The following is a 17,350-nucleotide window of genomic DNA, read 5'->3' on the forward strand; positions in this document are numbered from 1 at the left end:
TAGATGATATTTTCTTTAGTTTATTTTGTGAAATTTAATCCTAATCCAGTAAAGGCTGCTGGTGGAGCAGCAGGAGTGATCCATTGTGAGCTGGATGTGTTGTGACAGCGTTGTGATTACGGTTTGTGACTCAGAAAGGGAAATATCAGATTCTTCATCTGCAGCCGAGGAGCCGCAAATTTACTTTTATGATGCTAACGCTAAGAGACGGAGGCAGCCGGCGAAATGCGGCACACAGAAACATTTTCACCTTCTACCTCTGGATGTTTGGGTTCACACAACCAGATCACTAAATGATGGTAATACCACTTCCTGTTGCTATGGAAACTACTGTATATGTAGAAAATGTTAGCGCTCATTGCTAGCCCGCTTAATGCAGCGATTCCCAACGTAAAGGTTCAAAATGAGACAATATTTCCACAGACTTTCCTTTATTAATATTAAAACAAGATAAAACGATACATAAATGCCAACCCATAGTGATTATCAACCTTATTAGCATCATCCTGTAGCATTATGCTAGCAATGCAACATGAGTATTGTCCACTCTGCCCTCGAACGCTCTCTGGTTGCTATGGTTACCTCCTTGTTTTGTCTGTTAAATGTGCTGCTCTTCTGTCTCCTTCTCTATTGTAAAGAAAAACTTTGTTTTTACTCATTTTGCTAGCTTGTTGGGTTTGTTTTTAGCGCCTCACGTGAACGAGAAGAGCGACTTGAAAGTCACAGGCAGAGAGAAGCCGGTCAATATAAACACTAAGATAATAATAAAAAAAGAAATACTGTAAGTTAGTTATTGTTTTGCTACCAAATAACCTGGATTAGGAGCCCTGGCTTAACAGACATGTTGTTTGTAGCATGCTAAATGTAAAGAACTACTGTAAACTAGCTAAAAATCGCTATAAATACTAAGAAAGCTAAACAAATTATCCCTAAGTCCATTGGGGTCAATTTATGTTTGTGTTTTTGATTTTTTATTTCACACATTTCTGACCTCATTTACAGTTTATCGTTTGGTGAATTTTGCGGCGGATAAAATGAATGATTTGTTCCACAGCTCTGAAAGCTCTCTGGTAAAACTAAACCAAGGGTTTTGCAGTTTTATCGTCTATTGTGAACATCGCTCTGGAGTTATTTCTGTGTTTGAACTATTGCCTTTAATAATCCCTTTCATTTAGTTGTAAATGACAGTTGTCTGTTTGGATTATACGCAGAGTAAACCCTAAAAGGAAGCCACAGTTCAGAGTTAAATAAACCCAACCTGAACATGTTAAGTGTGAAGCTGTCTTTCTGCCCCCTCCCTCCTTTGTAACCTTGTGTGTCGTCTTTAAACCGACCCCCCGTGCAGATTAGAGTGATGTTATGCTCTAGATAATCAGCGGAGGGATTAGTGTCATCTGAGCGACCCCACTAGATTAATCTGCAGCTACACACACACGTTCGGTGATCTAGCAATGAGAGGATGTGTGTGAGTGAAGTGATGTTTCTGTTCAGCCACGCCGGGCATTGAGTCAGCGGTGTCTCTGTGGTTTAAATCTGTCAGTTTTCAGTGAAGTGGTTGACATTTCTTATACTTTAGGGTGTTTAACGCCAGCATCATGACCATGACCCCATATAAACACCAACACGCACACTAACTGTCACAAAACAAAACAGAGGTTCAGTGGTTTCAGCTCACAAAATAATGGTTAAATATATCAAATGTTTGCTCAACTTGTCTTGTTTCTCTGTATTTTTTACTCTAATAAGCTATTAGCTTGATTCTGATTAGCTGTTAGCATGATTCTGAATCGTTTATAGCTTAGCTCACAGTAGGTGTTAGCTGTTAAATTATTCTGAGTAGCTGTTAGCGTGTGTTTAATGGTTGGCTGTCTTTAACAACTAACGATTATTGTTAGCGTAACTCTCAGTAGTTGTTACCCATTTCAAGTGGATGTTAGCTTAGTTGTCTATGGGTTTTAGCATAATGAGCTACTGTTTAAGGTCATGGTAGCTGTTAGCTTAGCTCTCAGATATTGTTAGTTTGAGTCAGGAAGCTGCTAGCTTGACTGTGCAGATTTAAGGTGGACTTTGAGTCATCCTTAAAGCTTGTTAGTTTTCCTGTTAGCTTTAGTCTGAAAAGCTGCTAGTTTGACTCTGTTTGGTTTCAGAAGAAATCTGATTTGTTCGTCCAACAGTCAGAGCGTTACACAGTTTGTCATCAATTTTTGTTGAGAAAAAATTGGTCAATAAAATAGTTTGTGGATTGTTGATATCAATGATGTTCCGTAATTCCAGCTTTGTTTCTTTTGCTGGCTACAGGCTGATTGAAACCTACGTTCTCATTTGTTCTGACTCTTATTTCATATTTTAAAGTAGAAAGCGAAGGCAGGAAACAAAAGGAGAAGCTGCGTATGTACCTGACGATGTGGCTCTCCTCCTGCTGTTGGTGCTGAAACGCCGTCTGTCTGACCTCTGTGCGACCTTATTAATGAGTGTTGAGCCATGAGGCCGGACCCCCTCTGAGGAGGTCACATCTGGACACTTTATTTAGAGCTACATATATCTGTCTCTCTTTTCATCGCTCTTACTCTGAAACATTTCTGTTTTTCTCTTCCATCTTGTTTTCTTCATTTCCAACCTGAGTCGTCACTTTCCTCCATTTCTTGTGTTTTTGAGTCGTTAACGTTGAGTGTTTCTGTCCTCTTCTGATTTCCGTATCCTCCTCTCGGTGTCCTTCTCCATCCCAGTAGCTCATCACCGCGGCTGGGTGTCGTGCCTCGGTTTTCCCCTTTGGCACCACGCTGTCTCAATGTGCTGCTTTCAGCTGCTTCTGCTCTGAATGTTTAAACAAAGACAATAAATAACCTGAACCAAAAACATGAACAAAAGTACGCAAAACTTGTTGATATTCCACTAATGTCCAAATAACACAATTTCCCAATTGCGGTGTATCCAATAAATAAGAAATTCAATTAAAATAAGTTTGGTTATGCGATAGGTTGTTAAAACCATCTTTCTACTACTTCCTGTTTGTCTTCGTTGTCATTTCCGCCAGTAGTAACATCCAGTTGTTGATCATGTGACTCGTGTGATGGGAAGAAGTGTTTCCATTGCAGTTTTTCAAAATATACTAACTTTGACCTATCAAAATGTGTTTTTTATTAAATTGGCATTTCCATTAAACAGATTTATTTTCATTTTATTATTCTAATTTGCGCAATTTTATTGCAGTTGTATTGCAATTTTACTGAAATACACTAATACACATCATCCTTGCGCAAAAGCTTCTTTTTTGTTTGAAAAACATATTTTTAAAATTTGTGTTTCTATTCAACTTAACTCATTAAACTGAGTGGGCAGGATTAGACAATACCCTGTCGTCTGATTGGCTGCTTCAAACAGGAAGTCAAGTTAACTTCTTTCAATTTTGCTATGACTCTGTGCAGAAATAACTTTATTAATAATAATTAATACATTCTTTCTGTTTATATCCAGTTTTAATAAGCTAATGTTGCATTGAAATAAGTATATCATATGTTATTTTTTTACATTAATTTGGCACTCTTTGCTCTCCATAACAGGTATGTTTACACCAGAAGCCATTTTCCCATAAAAATCAACACACGTTTACCTTACTGGAAGGAAAGGTGAACCATTTTCTGACAATAAAATGGGCTTTTATTATTATTTACAAAAAATATATATAAACATATGGGACAACAGTAATACCAAAATTGTATTCCAATTAAAAAAACATAGACTTGTGACTATATGTGAGATTCTTTTAAAGATACATTGTGAACTGAGTTTAAAGAAGGCAGATTTTTTCCTTCCTGGACGTTTTTCCGGTTCTTCTCGGCTGATTGACGTCGCCTCCGTCTCGTTCTCTGTGTTTTCAGTGGATGTCATAAATTGATTAGCGCTGCATTGACTTGCCTGCATTAACAGGGCGTGCTTTGTGAGCCGCTGTGGAGTATTTAGCGTATTATTGTTTTGAAGGGGCCGTGCATTACGTGTAAATGATCTGCTGTAATTAGATCTGACACGGTAATAATGGCTCTCGTCAAGACGAGAGGCGGAAACGCCAAACAGAGACGACTTTAACAGTTTCACGTTCTGCTCCCAGAAAGTTTTACTCTGACAAGTTTACTGGATGTAGCTAACCAGATTATACCTGCTTTCAATCATTTCATAGAAATGTTGGTTTTGTGAAGAGAAAAGCAGAGAAAACAGGAATTAGAGAGAAAAGTTTGAATTCAGTGATAATTTTCTCTTTTTATTCTAAAATTAATCCTTTTATTTTGCAGGATATTAGGAAAATCTTTAATTCTGATGCTGCTGCTGAGAATTAGTGAAATATGGTTCATATTGACATTTGAATGGTATGTTTTTGTCCAGTGTTGGTTATCTGACCCATTTAAATTGTATTTAAGCTAATAGGAGTTTGTGAAAACAGTTATGTTACTGTTGGCTTAATCTCACAGCAGTTGTTGCACCTTTATGTTTATATTTTTACTAATTTTTTTCCTTTTGTGTCTTTTTTTCTTGTAAAGGTAGATTAGGATTTATTCTAATGTTATGACTTTATTCTGGAAGTATTACAACTTTAATACTGAGATATTATGATTTTTTCTCATTATTACAACAAGTCTGGTAATATTGTTACTTTGTTCTTGTTGTTCTGATATTATCACAACTTTATTCCGATATTATTATGACTTTATTCTGACTTTATTATTATATTATTATGACTTTATTCCCATAATGTCATGACTTTATTCTCATATCAAGTTAATATACATCCATCTCTTCCCGCCTTCTCTCCCTCCATCCCTCCGTTCCTCCGTTCTCCCTCCGTCCCTCCGTTCTCTCCCTCCATCCCTCTGTTCCTCCGTTCTCCCTCGGTTCTCTCCCTCCATCCCTCTGTTCCTCCGTTCTCCCTCCGTTCTCTCCCTCCATCCCTCTGTTCCTCCGTTCTCCCTCCATCCCTCCGTTCTCCCTCCGTTCTCTCCCTCCATCCCTCTGTTCCTCTGTTCTCCCTCCATCCCTCCGTTCTCCCTCCGTTCTCTCCCTCCATCCCTCTGTTCCTCCGTTCTCCCTCCGTTCTCTCCCTCCATCCCTCTGTTCCTCCGTTCTCCCTCCGTTCTCTCCCTCCATCCCTCCGTTCCTCTGTTCTCCCTCCGTTCTCTCCATCCTGTCATCCGTCCAGATGAGTCCCTCAGAGACCGAGCTCAGGTCACTCATGTTGCTCTGTGTGTGTGTCCTTTATCTTCCCATCTCTTCACGGCTCTGCTGTTATGTGTATGTACAGCAGTGTGTGTGTGCGTGTGTGTGTGTGTGTGTGTGTGTGTGTGTGTGTGTGTGTGGATGTGACAGACTGTGAAATGGTGCGTAGTAGCACCTGGGCCCTTCAGTGTTGATTGATCGGCTTGGTCATGTGGAAGAGTCCCATCTGGCCAGCCACGCTACTGTGTGTGTGTGTGTGTGTGTGTGTGTGTGTGTGCGTGTGTTGGGGTGTGTGTGTGTGAGGTGAGAGTGATAGAGATGTGCAGCATTAAGCAGTGTGTTTATTGTGAGCGAGGGAGAGAGAAAGTGCTCCTCAGTTGTAACTGTGACACCCAGCGGCCAAAGATGAACTGGATTCTATCATCTGAGAGACGAACTGGGAATCAGAATTGGGAACCAGCGATTCATTAGTGATGAACCATTCATGGATTCATTTAGTGATGTATATAGGGACGAATGCATGGATTTATTTGTGTTGTTGCATCTTCATGTCATATAGAGACAGATTCCTGGAACCAGGCGGCAGAAGATTCACTGTCACCTTTGTATCAGATTTTCAAAATAAAAGCTTTAAGTTGTGAAAATGTTAGGGCCAGAGTGAGAAAAAAATATTTTTAATTACAAGAATAAAATTATAATATGAGAATAAAATTATCATGATCATTCATATTATGAGAATAAAGTCTCAATACTGCGAGAATGAAGTAATGATAAGTAATAAGAGTTGTATCAGTACGAGAAAGTCATAATAGTGACAATAAAGTAGTAATTTATGAGAACATGATAGAAAACTGAGAGTTTGCTCTTGGTTTTAAAATGATGAAATAATGAATGTTTTATCACATCAGAATGTTTCTGTGAATCATATTAGCATCGGGATATAAACCAGAACTTTACCTACATATATTTTTTATTGCTTTCTGAAGTTAAATCAGATAAAACTTCTCATGTTTTAGGTTTGCTAGAATCACCAAAGTTATTTCTATTTGCTAAATGCCGGGTGACGTAATGAGAACATTACTTATTGATTTGATTTTGACGTTCTTTGGTCACGTTTTGTTATCGGGGATAAATGTTGTTTGATTTGTCTGACTTTGGTCAAACCTTCTGGATTAATAAATAAATCTGACAGATTATTTCTGCCAGTTTTGTGGCTTTTATCAAGTATTAATAATTTTATTGATTTTAACTGACCTGAAGTATGAGACGTTTGGTTTAACTATAAAAAATTAGAAAAAAACACAAGTTAGTTTAGATTATTTTCCTAACTACTGAAGATGTGGATGCCATGTTCTCCTGTCTTTCCTCTTTTGATGAAAATGAATGTTGTGTCTTATTTTTACCCCAGGAAACATAATCAGTTCCAGTTCCTGGTCTAAATGTTTGAATGTTATAGGAAATGTTGGGAATACTAATACTGATGACTGTAATAGTGATGACATCACCGTTATAGTGACGACATCACCGTTATAGTGATGACATCACCGTTATAGGGATGACATCACCATTATTTCTTCTAAATATATGTTCCCAAATTAAAGAAAAATTAAATTCAAATAAAATGATTATACTTAATAATTAAATTAGAATATAATTTTAATAGTAAATTCATATTTAAATATATTTAAATTATTGTAATTCAAATAGTTACATTTAGATTATTTGATTTTAAATTAATGTATATATTTTATTTTTAAGCCAAATTTAGAGCAATTTTTTAATTTAATTTAGTTCTTTTCACTGACAAAAATTAAACTGACAGCTGAATGTTTACTGGATAGAAATGATCGTTTAGGGATAATTTGACAGATTCTTTAATGTTGCCTGCAGATTATATGTTATTACAGCTTCATGTTCTGTAATCCAGCTCATTATATTACAATCTCAACCTGCACATTGTCGCATAAAAAGTTGGTTTGTAAAAAGGAAAAAAGTACACAGTAGTGGAAATCTAAAATATTTGACTTTATTTGAAGTTTTATTGAACTTGTCACAGTTGCAGCTCATTGTTTTGGTTCAGTGACACAAATAAAGACAGCAGTGATGATGATGATGATGGAAAAATTCAAATATTTTAGGTGGTTTTAGTAAATCTGACATTTGAGGTGTATTTTATTATCCTGGTTCCAAATAATTCTCATTCTAAAGCTCTAAAAAATACAAAAAACTTTTGTTTTGGGTGGATGAACAGGTCTGGGTTAAAATGTGGCGTTAAATGTGACAGAAAGAAAAACACATGCTGGTAGAAACTAAGACGGAGAGACAGATTAGGAGCGAAAGACGGGAAAAAGAGTCGTTTATTTGAAACGAAGCCAACTGATAATTAATGCCTCTGACATCACGGTGTTCTAATTAAGCCTGGCACTCATTAAGCCGTGTGTGTGTGTGTGTGTGTGTGTGTGTGTGTGAATTGGGGGGTGTACGCTACCAGGTTTTAGAAAGGGGGATATGTTTATTTTTTCAAACAATAGAAAACCAGAAGTGGAAGAAACAACAGAATCAGAGTTTGGACTTGGCAGGGACGGTGCTGAACAAAGTTGTTGAGAGTTTGCTACTAGCGTTAGCCACACATGGCTAATTGTACAACTATCAAGATGGCTGAATTTCCTAGAAAAACACCCAGTTATCTTTGATTATACAGCAGCCTATAAATGTGTGATCCATTTGTTTTTTATGATTAAAGAGTTGATGCTGCAGTTATAAAACATCATCATAAACTTGATGATAGCTAACTGGCTAAGCTGCCATGTAGCGACTCACTAGCTAGTCTAAAATTAGCTAACATTCTCTCTGATTACTACGGATAACTGGGTTGATGTGTGATTGGTAGCTAATTGGCTAGGCTAACAGATTATCGCTAACTTACTGGGTTAAGAAATCCCAACTAACACACAGAAAGTAACTTCTACTAAATAAATCTCAGGAAATTTAGTTGCCAGTAATTCTAATACAATTATCAGGGCCATAAATACAGCTAACTGGGTGATAACTATAGGTTACAGCTCAATGAGTAAGCTAGCACACGATGGCTAAAGGGTTATGCTAACATATAATAGTTAATCTACTAGCTTAAGTCATGATAGCTAACTGACTATTAGACTGTTTTATTGGCTAGCCTAACAGATCTAATACTGCAGCCTAGATCTATTTTTGAAATTATTAGTATTTTAATGTAGTTTACAATATTCTAGGCTAAAAGCTAACTTAAAACATGACTATCACCAGAGTAAGCTAAAGCTGCACATTTAAATTGCTAGCCCAACAAATACAGTATAGTTGCTTTAAGTTGTTTAGTTTTAAATATAAATTTGATGTTGGTTTTAACTGGCTAGGCTAATATTTTAAAGCTATCTGGCTTTTTAAAAATTGTTCAATTAGCTATAGCTAATGAGCAGGACTAAAAGGCCAAAGCTAACTTACTATGTTAAGACATGATTACCATCTGAATAAGCTAAAACATTACATCTAAGTGGCTAGCCCAACACATGCAGTACATTTGGTTTAAATATCAGTTTTGGGCTTGGCTAACAGCTCATAGCTAACTTGCTCGGTGAAAATGTGATTCCAAACCAACAACAGGCAAAAACTTTTAAATTCCAAGTTTAATAATCAGTCGTTTTTAAACCCAGAAGATCCAGAGAGCCAGAAATTCAAGATTAGAGTGGAAATGTTGAGACTAACGAAGTTTAGTGGCTTTTAAACTGTTGGAGAAAATCATAAACAGCATGAAGTTATAATGAAGTTTGATGAGCTAGCATAAAGTTCTCTGTGGGATGCAAATAGTTAACTTTAATTAACTGAGTGAAACAGACCTGAACTTGGTTCAGACCTAACACTCTGGTTTAGGGTTAAATTACAATCAACTAGATGATCAATAAGAAATAAACCTATAGATAATTTAAGGTAAAAAACAAGAGATGTGTTGAAAGTATAGGGCAAACAAAATGTAAATTTTAGTGGAATCAGCAGTGATGGGTTCACCAGGACAGGCAGGGGTACCGGATAAAAAGTAAAGTTTTGGGATCTGTATCCATTTTTTTGATCGGAGGATTTTCAGATTGCTAATTAGGCATGGAGGGCTAGCCATCGACAGCTGCATTCATCATCATAAAACGTAATAATTAATGACATTCCAACAAAGAAAAATATGCAAATGAGCTCCCCTCATTAGCATTTTCATATTCAGCTCCCATAATGCTTTTGCTGACAAGGTTGTAATTAATGAAAATTCATGTCTCTTAGCTGAGGTCTAGATTGGATCGCATTCATTCGCAATCCCCCAAACGAGAAGTGGAGGAGAAAAAAATGAAAACCACGGCGGGGATCTCTGCCAAGTTTTTAGTGAGACGAGCGGCAGGGAGGAGGGGGCGCGAGGAAAATGGAGGTGGAGGAAGGCAGATGGCAAAGAGAGCGAAAGAGACGAGGAAATGGAGAGAGAGACGCAGAAAGTTACGCTACAGCTCAGACAGGAAGACAGGAACTGTACCAAAGAAAAACACTGTCATGTAACGTTACAAAATCACTGTGTTTGTAACAATGTAACTATAATTATATTATTATTATTATTATTATTGTAGTTACATTGTTGCAAAAAAAACAGAATTCTTCCAAAAAGCGTTAAATTTATTTTTTTTTTTAATTTTTTTGTGCATTCCTCCTTAAAATATTTCTGAATCTGGGTTGATATTAATAGTGATAATTATTAATATTTTATAAGAATTGTTATTTTGATATAATATGTTTATGATCTCATCACTTTAGTTTAATAATACAACTATGAAAAGCTTTTTAAGTTCAAAACATTTCTGACTTATTATGATTTGTGCTTCATAAATGCCACAATATATTTTTTTATATATGCCACAATCCCATAAAATAATACAAGTATAATAAAAAATATCAATAAAATGCACTGAATAAGATTAAGTTCAACTTCCTGATTTTATTGGTTTGATCAGATTTAATATTCTGATAATATTAATGGTTTATTCTTACATTATTCCATCTTTATCGTCACATCAAGGCTGAAAACCTTAAAGCTGCTTTTGACTCATAACTGGAACATTAATCAAAGTATTTGATATGTATTGATGAGTTTGATAGTTTGATGAAACGTGTTTGTTTCACAATGTTTTTATGATATTTTTATGATTTTAAGCACTTTGAACTGCGTTGTTGCTGAAATGTGCTGAAGAAACTAATACTAACAAACTTTGGTTTTGATTTATTCTTGCAAAACAACTTTTGTAAAAAACAAAACCCAAAACTGATATTTATTTTTTTTGTACTCGGGCATTTTTGATGGCAATTTCTATAAAAATACAAAAATTGTTTTTTCTAGAAAATGCAAAGAAATTTCTGAGTTGAAAAGTTAAAAATTTACTCGTAAGAATAACTCAGAAATTTTCTGATTTTCAAAATCAGAAATTTTGTAGCAAATTTCTGAGTTTGAAAATCTGACAATTTTCATAAAAAAATTACATTTTGAGATTAATCTCAAAATGTTCACGAATGAGGGAAGAAGGGAGGGGGAGATCGACAGGCGGATTGGCGCAGCGTCTGCCGTTAAGCGGGCGCTGTACCGGTCCGTCGTGGTGAAGAGAGAGCTGAGCCAAAAAGCGAAGCTCTCGATTTACCGGTCGATATACGTTCCCACCCTCATCTATGGTCATGAGCTTTGGGTCATGACCGAAAGAACGAGATCGCGGATACAAGCGGCCGAAATGGGTTTTCTCCGTAGGGTGGCTGGGCTCTCCCTTAGAGATAGGGTGAGAGGCTCAGTCATCCGGGAGGGACTCAGAGTAGAGCCGCTGCTCCTTCACATCGAGAGGAGCCAGTTGAGGTGGCTCGGGCATCTGGTCAGGATGCCTCCTGGACGCCTCCCTGGTGAGGTGTTCCGGGCACGTCCCACCAGGAGGAGGCCCCGGGGAAGACCCAGGACACGCTGGAGAGACTATGTCTCTCGGCTGGCCTGGGAACGCCTCGGGATTCCCCCGGAGGAGCTGGAAGAAGTGGCCGGGGAGAGGGAAGTCTGGGCCTCCCTTCTGAAGCTGCTACCCCCGCGACCCGACCTCGGATAAGCGGAAGAAGATGGATGGATGGATGGATGGATGGATTAATTTGGATATTTTCAGATGTTGAAAATTGTTCGCTTTTCAAACTTGGAAGATTTCCAAAAGATGAAAATTTGGGAAAGTTTCAAGTAAGAAATTTCCTTGTTCTAGAAAATGTCTTAGTTTCATCTCAAAATTTCTGAAATGAAAGATTTTTGAGTGTTTTGGAAAAAATTACTGTTTTTCTTGTTTTCCTTCTATGTAAAGTGGCCTTATTACGCTGCTGTACGCTGTAGAGTTGACCTGGATTCAAAGTCCAAATAAATAGAATCGGTAAAACGCGCTTGTCAGACAAGATGGCCGCCCTGTGCGTGCTGACATCACTGCGCTCTGAAAACCCACAGAGAGCAGCAGTGGTGGGAAAAAACCCAGATTTTCCTGGACTGAGAATCTGATAAAACCGTAACAAAACGTTTTCATCCAGAACCTGCTCAGCGATCCGGATCCTTCAGCCGTCGCGTCGCGGTTCCCCAGCCCGTCTCTCCGGTCCGGACCGGTACGGGTTTGGAACAGAGGGGGGCAGCATCACCCTGAAGCAGCGGCTGGTCAGAAAGCAGCCCGACGGGCCGGAACCAGAACCTGGAGAACCTGGAGAACCTATAATGATAATAATATTTATCTTGTTGGACTCAGGGTTTCACAGCCTGCAAAGCTTCTGATTGGATCGACTTTAATTTTGCTTTTTATATTAGTGGAGTGGTGAACATGAGGCCACATAAAGCAGATCTGTTCTCTCTCTGTGTGTGTGTGTGTGTGTGTGTGTGTGTGAAGTGTTGGCAGCAGGTAGCGGTTGCCCCCTGGGCTTTGCCAACGTGGCGCTGCCCCCTCTGCAGCAGCATGGCACAGCCTCCGTCTTTGTTGTGAAGCTGGCGCTCTCTCTCTTTCTGGGTTGTTTTCTTTTCTGCATATTATCAAAAAAACAACCAACATTTATTTAAAAAAACATAATATTCTGGATTTTAACAGTGGCTTAATTTTGTTTTATAAAGAAAAGTTGTAGAAACGCAGATTTGTTTTAAAAAAAATGAAACATTAAATCTCATTTTGTGGGGGGAAATGTTTAATTATCGTCTATAATCAGATAATGTAACTTCTGATGAATATCAGTGATCAATTCATTCAAATGAAATCAGAGGAACAAAAAATGTTTTTTATTTTCATAAATTCAGATTTTCCAGGAACTTTAAGGTCCAGGATTTTAACCATTCAACCAGTTTTATTTTTGTACATAAATGGATAAATATTGTGTTTAAAACTTAGACTTTCTATTCTGATAATAATAATAATGAACGACTAAACTTTGAGTTTAATAAGACAAAAGAACCTAAAAAATAATCAGCAGATATAATTAATGCTTCAAACAAATAATCCTGGAGTAAAAACTATACAGTATATCAAAAACAATTTTTAACCCTCTGATGGAAACATATTTACATATTTTATAGATAATTTATGTCAGAGTTAAAGAGGAAGCTCAGTTTCTGTTTGTGAGGGGAAATCAGTGGGATTATAACAGGATTCAGAGTTTGGGATAATTTCTCTTCACTCTGAGCTGATTTAACAGAAAATTGAATCCTGCAGCACTGCATGAATCTACACAGAAATATCTACGTTTTGATGCATAAATCATGACTGCTCATAAAAATACAAACATGACAACGGTTAAAAATAAAAAATTAAAAAGGCATCACACTCAGCTGAACATTTAAAAAGTTACAAAACATAAACTGGGATGAATTAAAACGACTTTCTGTCAGCTGTTTAATATTTGAACAATGTTTCTACGGGAAAACATAAAAACTTTAAATGGCACAAATACATTTTATTTTATTTAAATCAAGAATCATTTTCAGTTTTCACTGGATCAAAATCAAAAATTAAGTATAAATATTTTTAGGAAGTAAATAAACATGAATTATCAGAAAAAAGATGTAAAATAAGGTTTCTGTTAAACACGGCAGCGTGATAATTAGGTTGGCTTCTTCACCTGGGAGGAAAGTTTAAAATGCTCTTTGTTTTGTTCATAAAGTGAATAGTTGGTGAATAATGAGGAAACGTTGCTTTTTCTGTTTTTCTGCACCTGCATCAGAACCGGCTGCGTAAAATCAGATAAACATGAAAAATAAGCATCAAAGCTTTATTCAAAAAGAAATAAGATGTGAAAACTTTTGTAAAAAAAAAAAACATGAAGAAATACAAAAGCTTTTACTTTAAAAAAAAACATGAAAGCTTTTATTAAAAAATATAAAATAAAGGTGAAAGCGTTGGCAGCAGTCTGAGTCGAGGTGCTCTCTTTGCGGTTTCGTCTAAACTGAACATGTTTATATTGTGTGAACAGATGTTTCCTGTGGTAAGCTTTTAGGTAACAGACTCACCATCTCTGAGTGTGTGTGTGGGTGTGTGTGTGTGTGTGGGTGTGTGTGTGTGCGCTGACACCAAGCAGGAGGGGAAAAGGCATTTTTTGGTTTCATTGTAACTGCTGTCGCTTTGTACAGCTGAAAGTGTTTTTGTTAAATATTGCAGCTTTCGCTTCTCTGATTGGCTGAGGAACAAATTCATGGTTTTCAGTCGACACTGAAGGAATTTCACTGGATTTACTGTCAAAATGTGGAGAAATTAAAGATAAAATCTCACCCAGAAACTCAAAAACACCTGCATTTGTTGAACTCATGAAGCATTTTAAGTTTTTATTGGCAAAAGTAGTATAATGTTTTTAATAATGTCTGATTTAATGAGCTGCTCATATAATCTGAGATGGTTTCTAGCTGGATTAGATTAGGGGTTTCCAAATTTTTGGGCTCAAAAATACCAGCAGGCCTAAAGAATATAATTTATTAAAAACTGGAATCACCATAAATGTTGCAATTTTACTTTATTTTATTTTCCAAACCAAGCAGAAACTGTCTTAACTAAAAATGATCAGGTTTGTTTTTGTAGGACAGGACTGTAAATAGTTTTTCTTTGTTAAATTATTAATTTGGTTATTATTTCTGTCTCCATTGAAGAAAACTGAAAAAATATTTAATCTTTTCTGAGAGATAAAAACATAATCGGGCTCAGTATTTATTTTAAAGCGTTTGCCAGGTTTTGCCAGGAGTTGTGGTCGGAGAGGCGGCCGCAAACAAAATCACTCCATGGGCCTCAAACGGCCCCCGAGCCTCACTTTGAACACCCTTCATTTAGAGCACAGCGCCGTTCTTTTAATTTAATTATCAACATGTGGATTTATTTATTTTTGTTATTACTCTGTTGCAGAATCAGATTAAGCTCGAGTTCAAGGTGACTCACTGATACTGTTACAGCCCCACATCACCACTCTGCCACCACCGTGTTTGACTGCAGAAATGATCTGAACTTCTTCAGTTGTGTTGCCTTTTCACATTTTCTAACTTATAGGAAACTTTTCAGAGAGAAATAAGAGCTTGTTTTAACTCAATAATTCCCTAATGTTGATGAAAAAAATACTAATTCCATTTATAATAACTAGTTTTAAGTGAAATAATTGGTAAAAAATATGTTTTCACCAATATTAAGGAATGATTGACTTAAAACAAGCTCCTATATCGGCCTGTCACAATAAATCAATGAATCATATGATAAATTAAAAGAAGCTCAATAATTTTTATTTACAATATTTATAGTTTTTCTGTTTTCTGGATGATCAAAATCTTCAGTTTGATGTTTTGGTCTCAACTAGCTTCTTTTTTTGAAGGACAATTTTGTTTGCAGAGACTCTGATTAATTTTATTTGTTGCTTTGTGTATTTATTTTGGATATTTAAAATGTCTTCCAGATCCAGTGATAAAATATTTATTATAATTTAAAGTTTATTGATCTTTGGAAATGAGTTCATTCATTATTTTGCCTGAAAATATTATTGTTTATTATAATAAGTTCTGGGACAAGTTATCGTCCAGCTAAATCAGTTATTGTGACCTGTAGGTTATTGTTTATTATTTGCACCATTTATTTTTTTTGCAGCGTTTTGCAGTAATAATAATAAATCTGATTGCAGGAATGTTTCTTTAAGTCTGGATTTGCTGCAGCCTCAGGAACATCTGAGCCTTTTCAGGTTGTTACTTACATAAAGCAGAAAGCAGAATGTAGATTAAGAACTCACACCTCAGTCGTAACGCTCTACATCCTCCCTCCTCTTCCTCGCTCTCTCTCTCTCCCCCTGACGGTAGCCTCGTTCGCCCTCCTCTCTGGCTCGCTCCGTCTCTGTACCATATGGCGTAGCATGGTACATTTAGCTTGTCAGTGATAATGGATGACCATGGAAGCCCAGTTTTGCTTTAAGCGCTAGCTTGCTGCTTGCCGACTCGCTGTCTGTGTGTGTGTGTGTGTGTGTGTGTGTGTGTGTGTGTTGGGTGATGATGCTTTCGGCTGTGGGATGAGTGATCATGAAGCTGACGTTCACTTAACACACACTCTGACACACACACACGTGGTAAACGTGAGGTTCGCTGGTGTTGATCCACTGCTGAGACGAATCTGATTGGCTGTCAGGAGGAGATCCTGATTTCAGTTTTTCTGGACTGATTCCTCAGGTGGTTCCCACCAAAATAAATGACGATATCACCCTCCAAAAAATCTGAAAAAACTATAATTTTATAATTTTTATTGTAAAATAATAGGCAGGGCTGGATTTACGAGAATGGGGGCCCTGGGCTGGAAACATTTTGGTGCCCAATCCACTAAAGAAAAGTTATTTTGCTAATTCAAGTATGCATAAACTGATTATACCAACTGATAATTTAAACTTTAAGGTTTTTAGCTTTTGATTAGCTTGCTAGCTTAGCTCATTTGCTAATGTCGCTATTATAAATTCACAAAAAATCTCAGAATATTACATTTTTCTTCACTGGATCAAAGGGTCCAAAATGTACTGAAGTTAATAAAACATAACTGTTTTTCAGGGAGCAGATTTATTTCTATCATTTCATAAAATCGTTGCTGACATTGTAGCTTAGCTTAGCCGCTAACGCTAATTCAGAAGTTGTAAACGACGTAACTTTTTGAAAATAATGCTATTTTACAAACATGTCATTTTGTTAGAGAGCAAGGCAGCTGTCTTCTTCTACTGGTTTTATATTAAAACTTGGCGCATTACTGCCCCCTACAGGATGTTTCCTTTATTTCACGTCATTTAAAATGGGACACAAACTTTTTGGTGATTATTTGGTTTGCAAATATTATACAGTGAAAAGTAAATGTCAGATGAAGTTATGTTGAACTTCGGAAGTGATAATCTTCTCTTGGGATGGGAATTAATTATTTATCTTAATTTTTTATTCGCGTTTTTTGGGGTTTATTAAATTAGTAAAAAGTCAAAATTTTCTCTTTTTGCCTTTTTCCCCTCATTAGCACCAAAAGTGTTTAATTAAATGTGTGAAAAAAGTTGCAGGGTAAAATAGTGTCAATAAAAACTGATGAAATTAATGAGCAACAAAATTATTTCACCAAATTTAGGAATGAAAAACTCAAACCAAAGCAGCTGAGGGTGAAAAAATCCAGTTTCTCTCTCAGATTTAGTTTTTTTGCGTAACTCTGCTGTCGGTTGGTTCCTATGGCAGCAGACGAGGGTAAATTAGTTGCTTCTCTTTTATTTTTCTCGTGTTTCCACGACTTAGCCAGGAGAAAGCAGAGGTCATGACCCCTGCTGGCACGCTGTGAATGGGAAGGGAGCTGAAAAAGAGCTGGAAGAAGCATGCTGGTGCTGCTAAAACCGGCCCGGATCCCAGCCGCTCTAACAAAGCGGTGTGATACCGCCGCCGTGCATCACCTAATACAATCACTTCTTATTCCAAATTTCCCTTTTTTTCTCGTCTTTTAGCGGTTTGTGCATGTGCGGCTTGGCGATGAATCGTTTCCAGAATGTGAAACAAATCAACGAGTTATCAGCAGGTGGGACTGGGAAAGGTGGCGACCGGCAGAAAACAGACTGAGGAAAGGTCAGGAGAAAGATCGCA

The 17,350-nt window shown here is 36.9% G+C and overlaps 1 protein-coding gene and 1 long non-coding RNA gene across 7 annotated transcripts in view; one reads left to right on the forward strand and one right to left on the reverse strand.

Annotated features, from left to right (window-relative positions):
• The window catches only part of tcf4 (transcription factor 4), a 176,311-nt gene that overhangs the window by 41,866 nt on the left and 117,095 nt on the right, over nucleotides 1-17,350 (forward strand). The window lies entirely within an intron of this gene.
• LOC114149017 (uncharacterized) lies at nucleotides 415-15,977 on the reverse strand. Its single transcript, XR_003596414.1, has 3 exons — nucleotides 15,501-15,977; nucleotides 11,806-12,279; nucleotides 415-2,814 (listed from the first exon to the last, which is right to left on the reverse strand). It is a non-coding gene; the product is annotated as an uncharacterized LOC114149017 (long non-coding RNA).

The sequence above is a fragment of the Xiphophorus couchianus genome, chromosome 8 (genome assembly GCF_001444195.1).
Source record: "Xiphophorus couchianus chromosome 8, X_couchianus-1.0, whole genome shotgun sequence".
In the NCBI taxonomy this organism is placed as follows: Eukaryota; Metazoa; Chordata; class Actinopteri; order Cyprinodontiformes; family Poeciliidae; genus Xiphophorus; species Xiphophorus couchianus.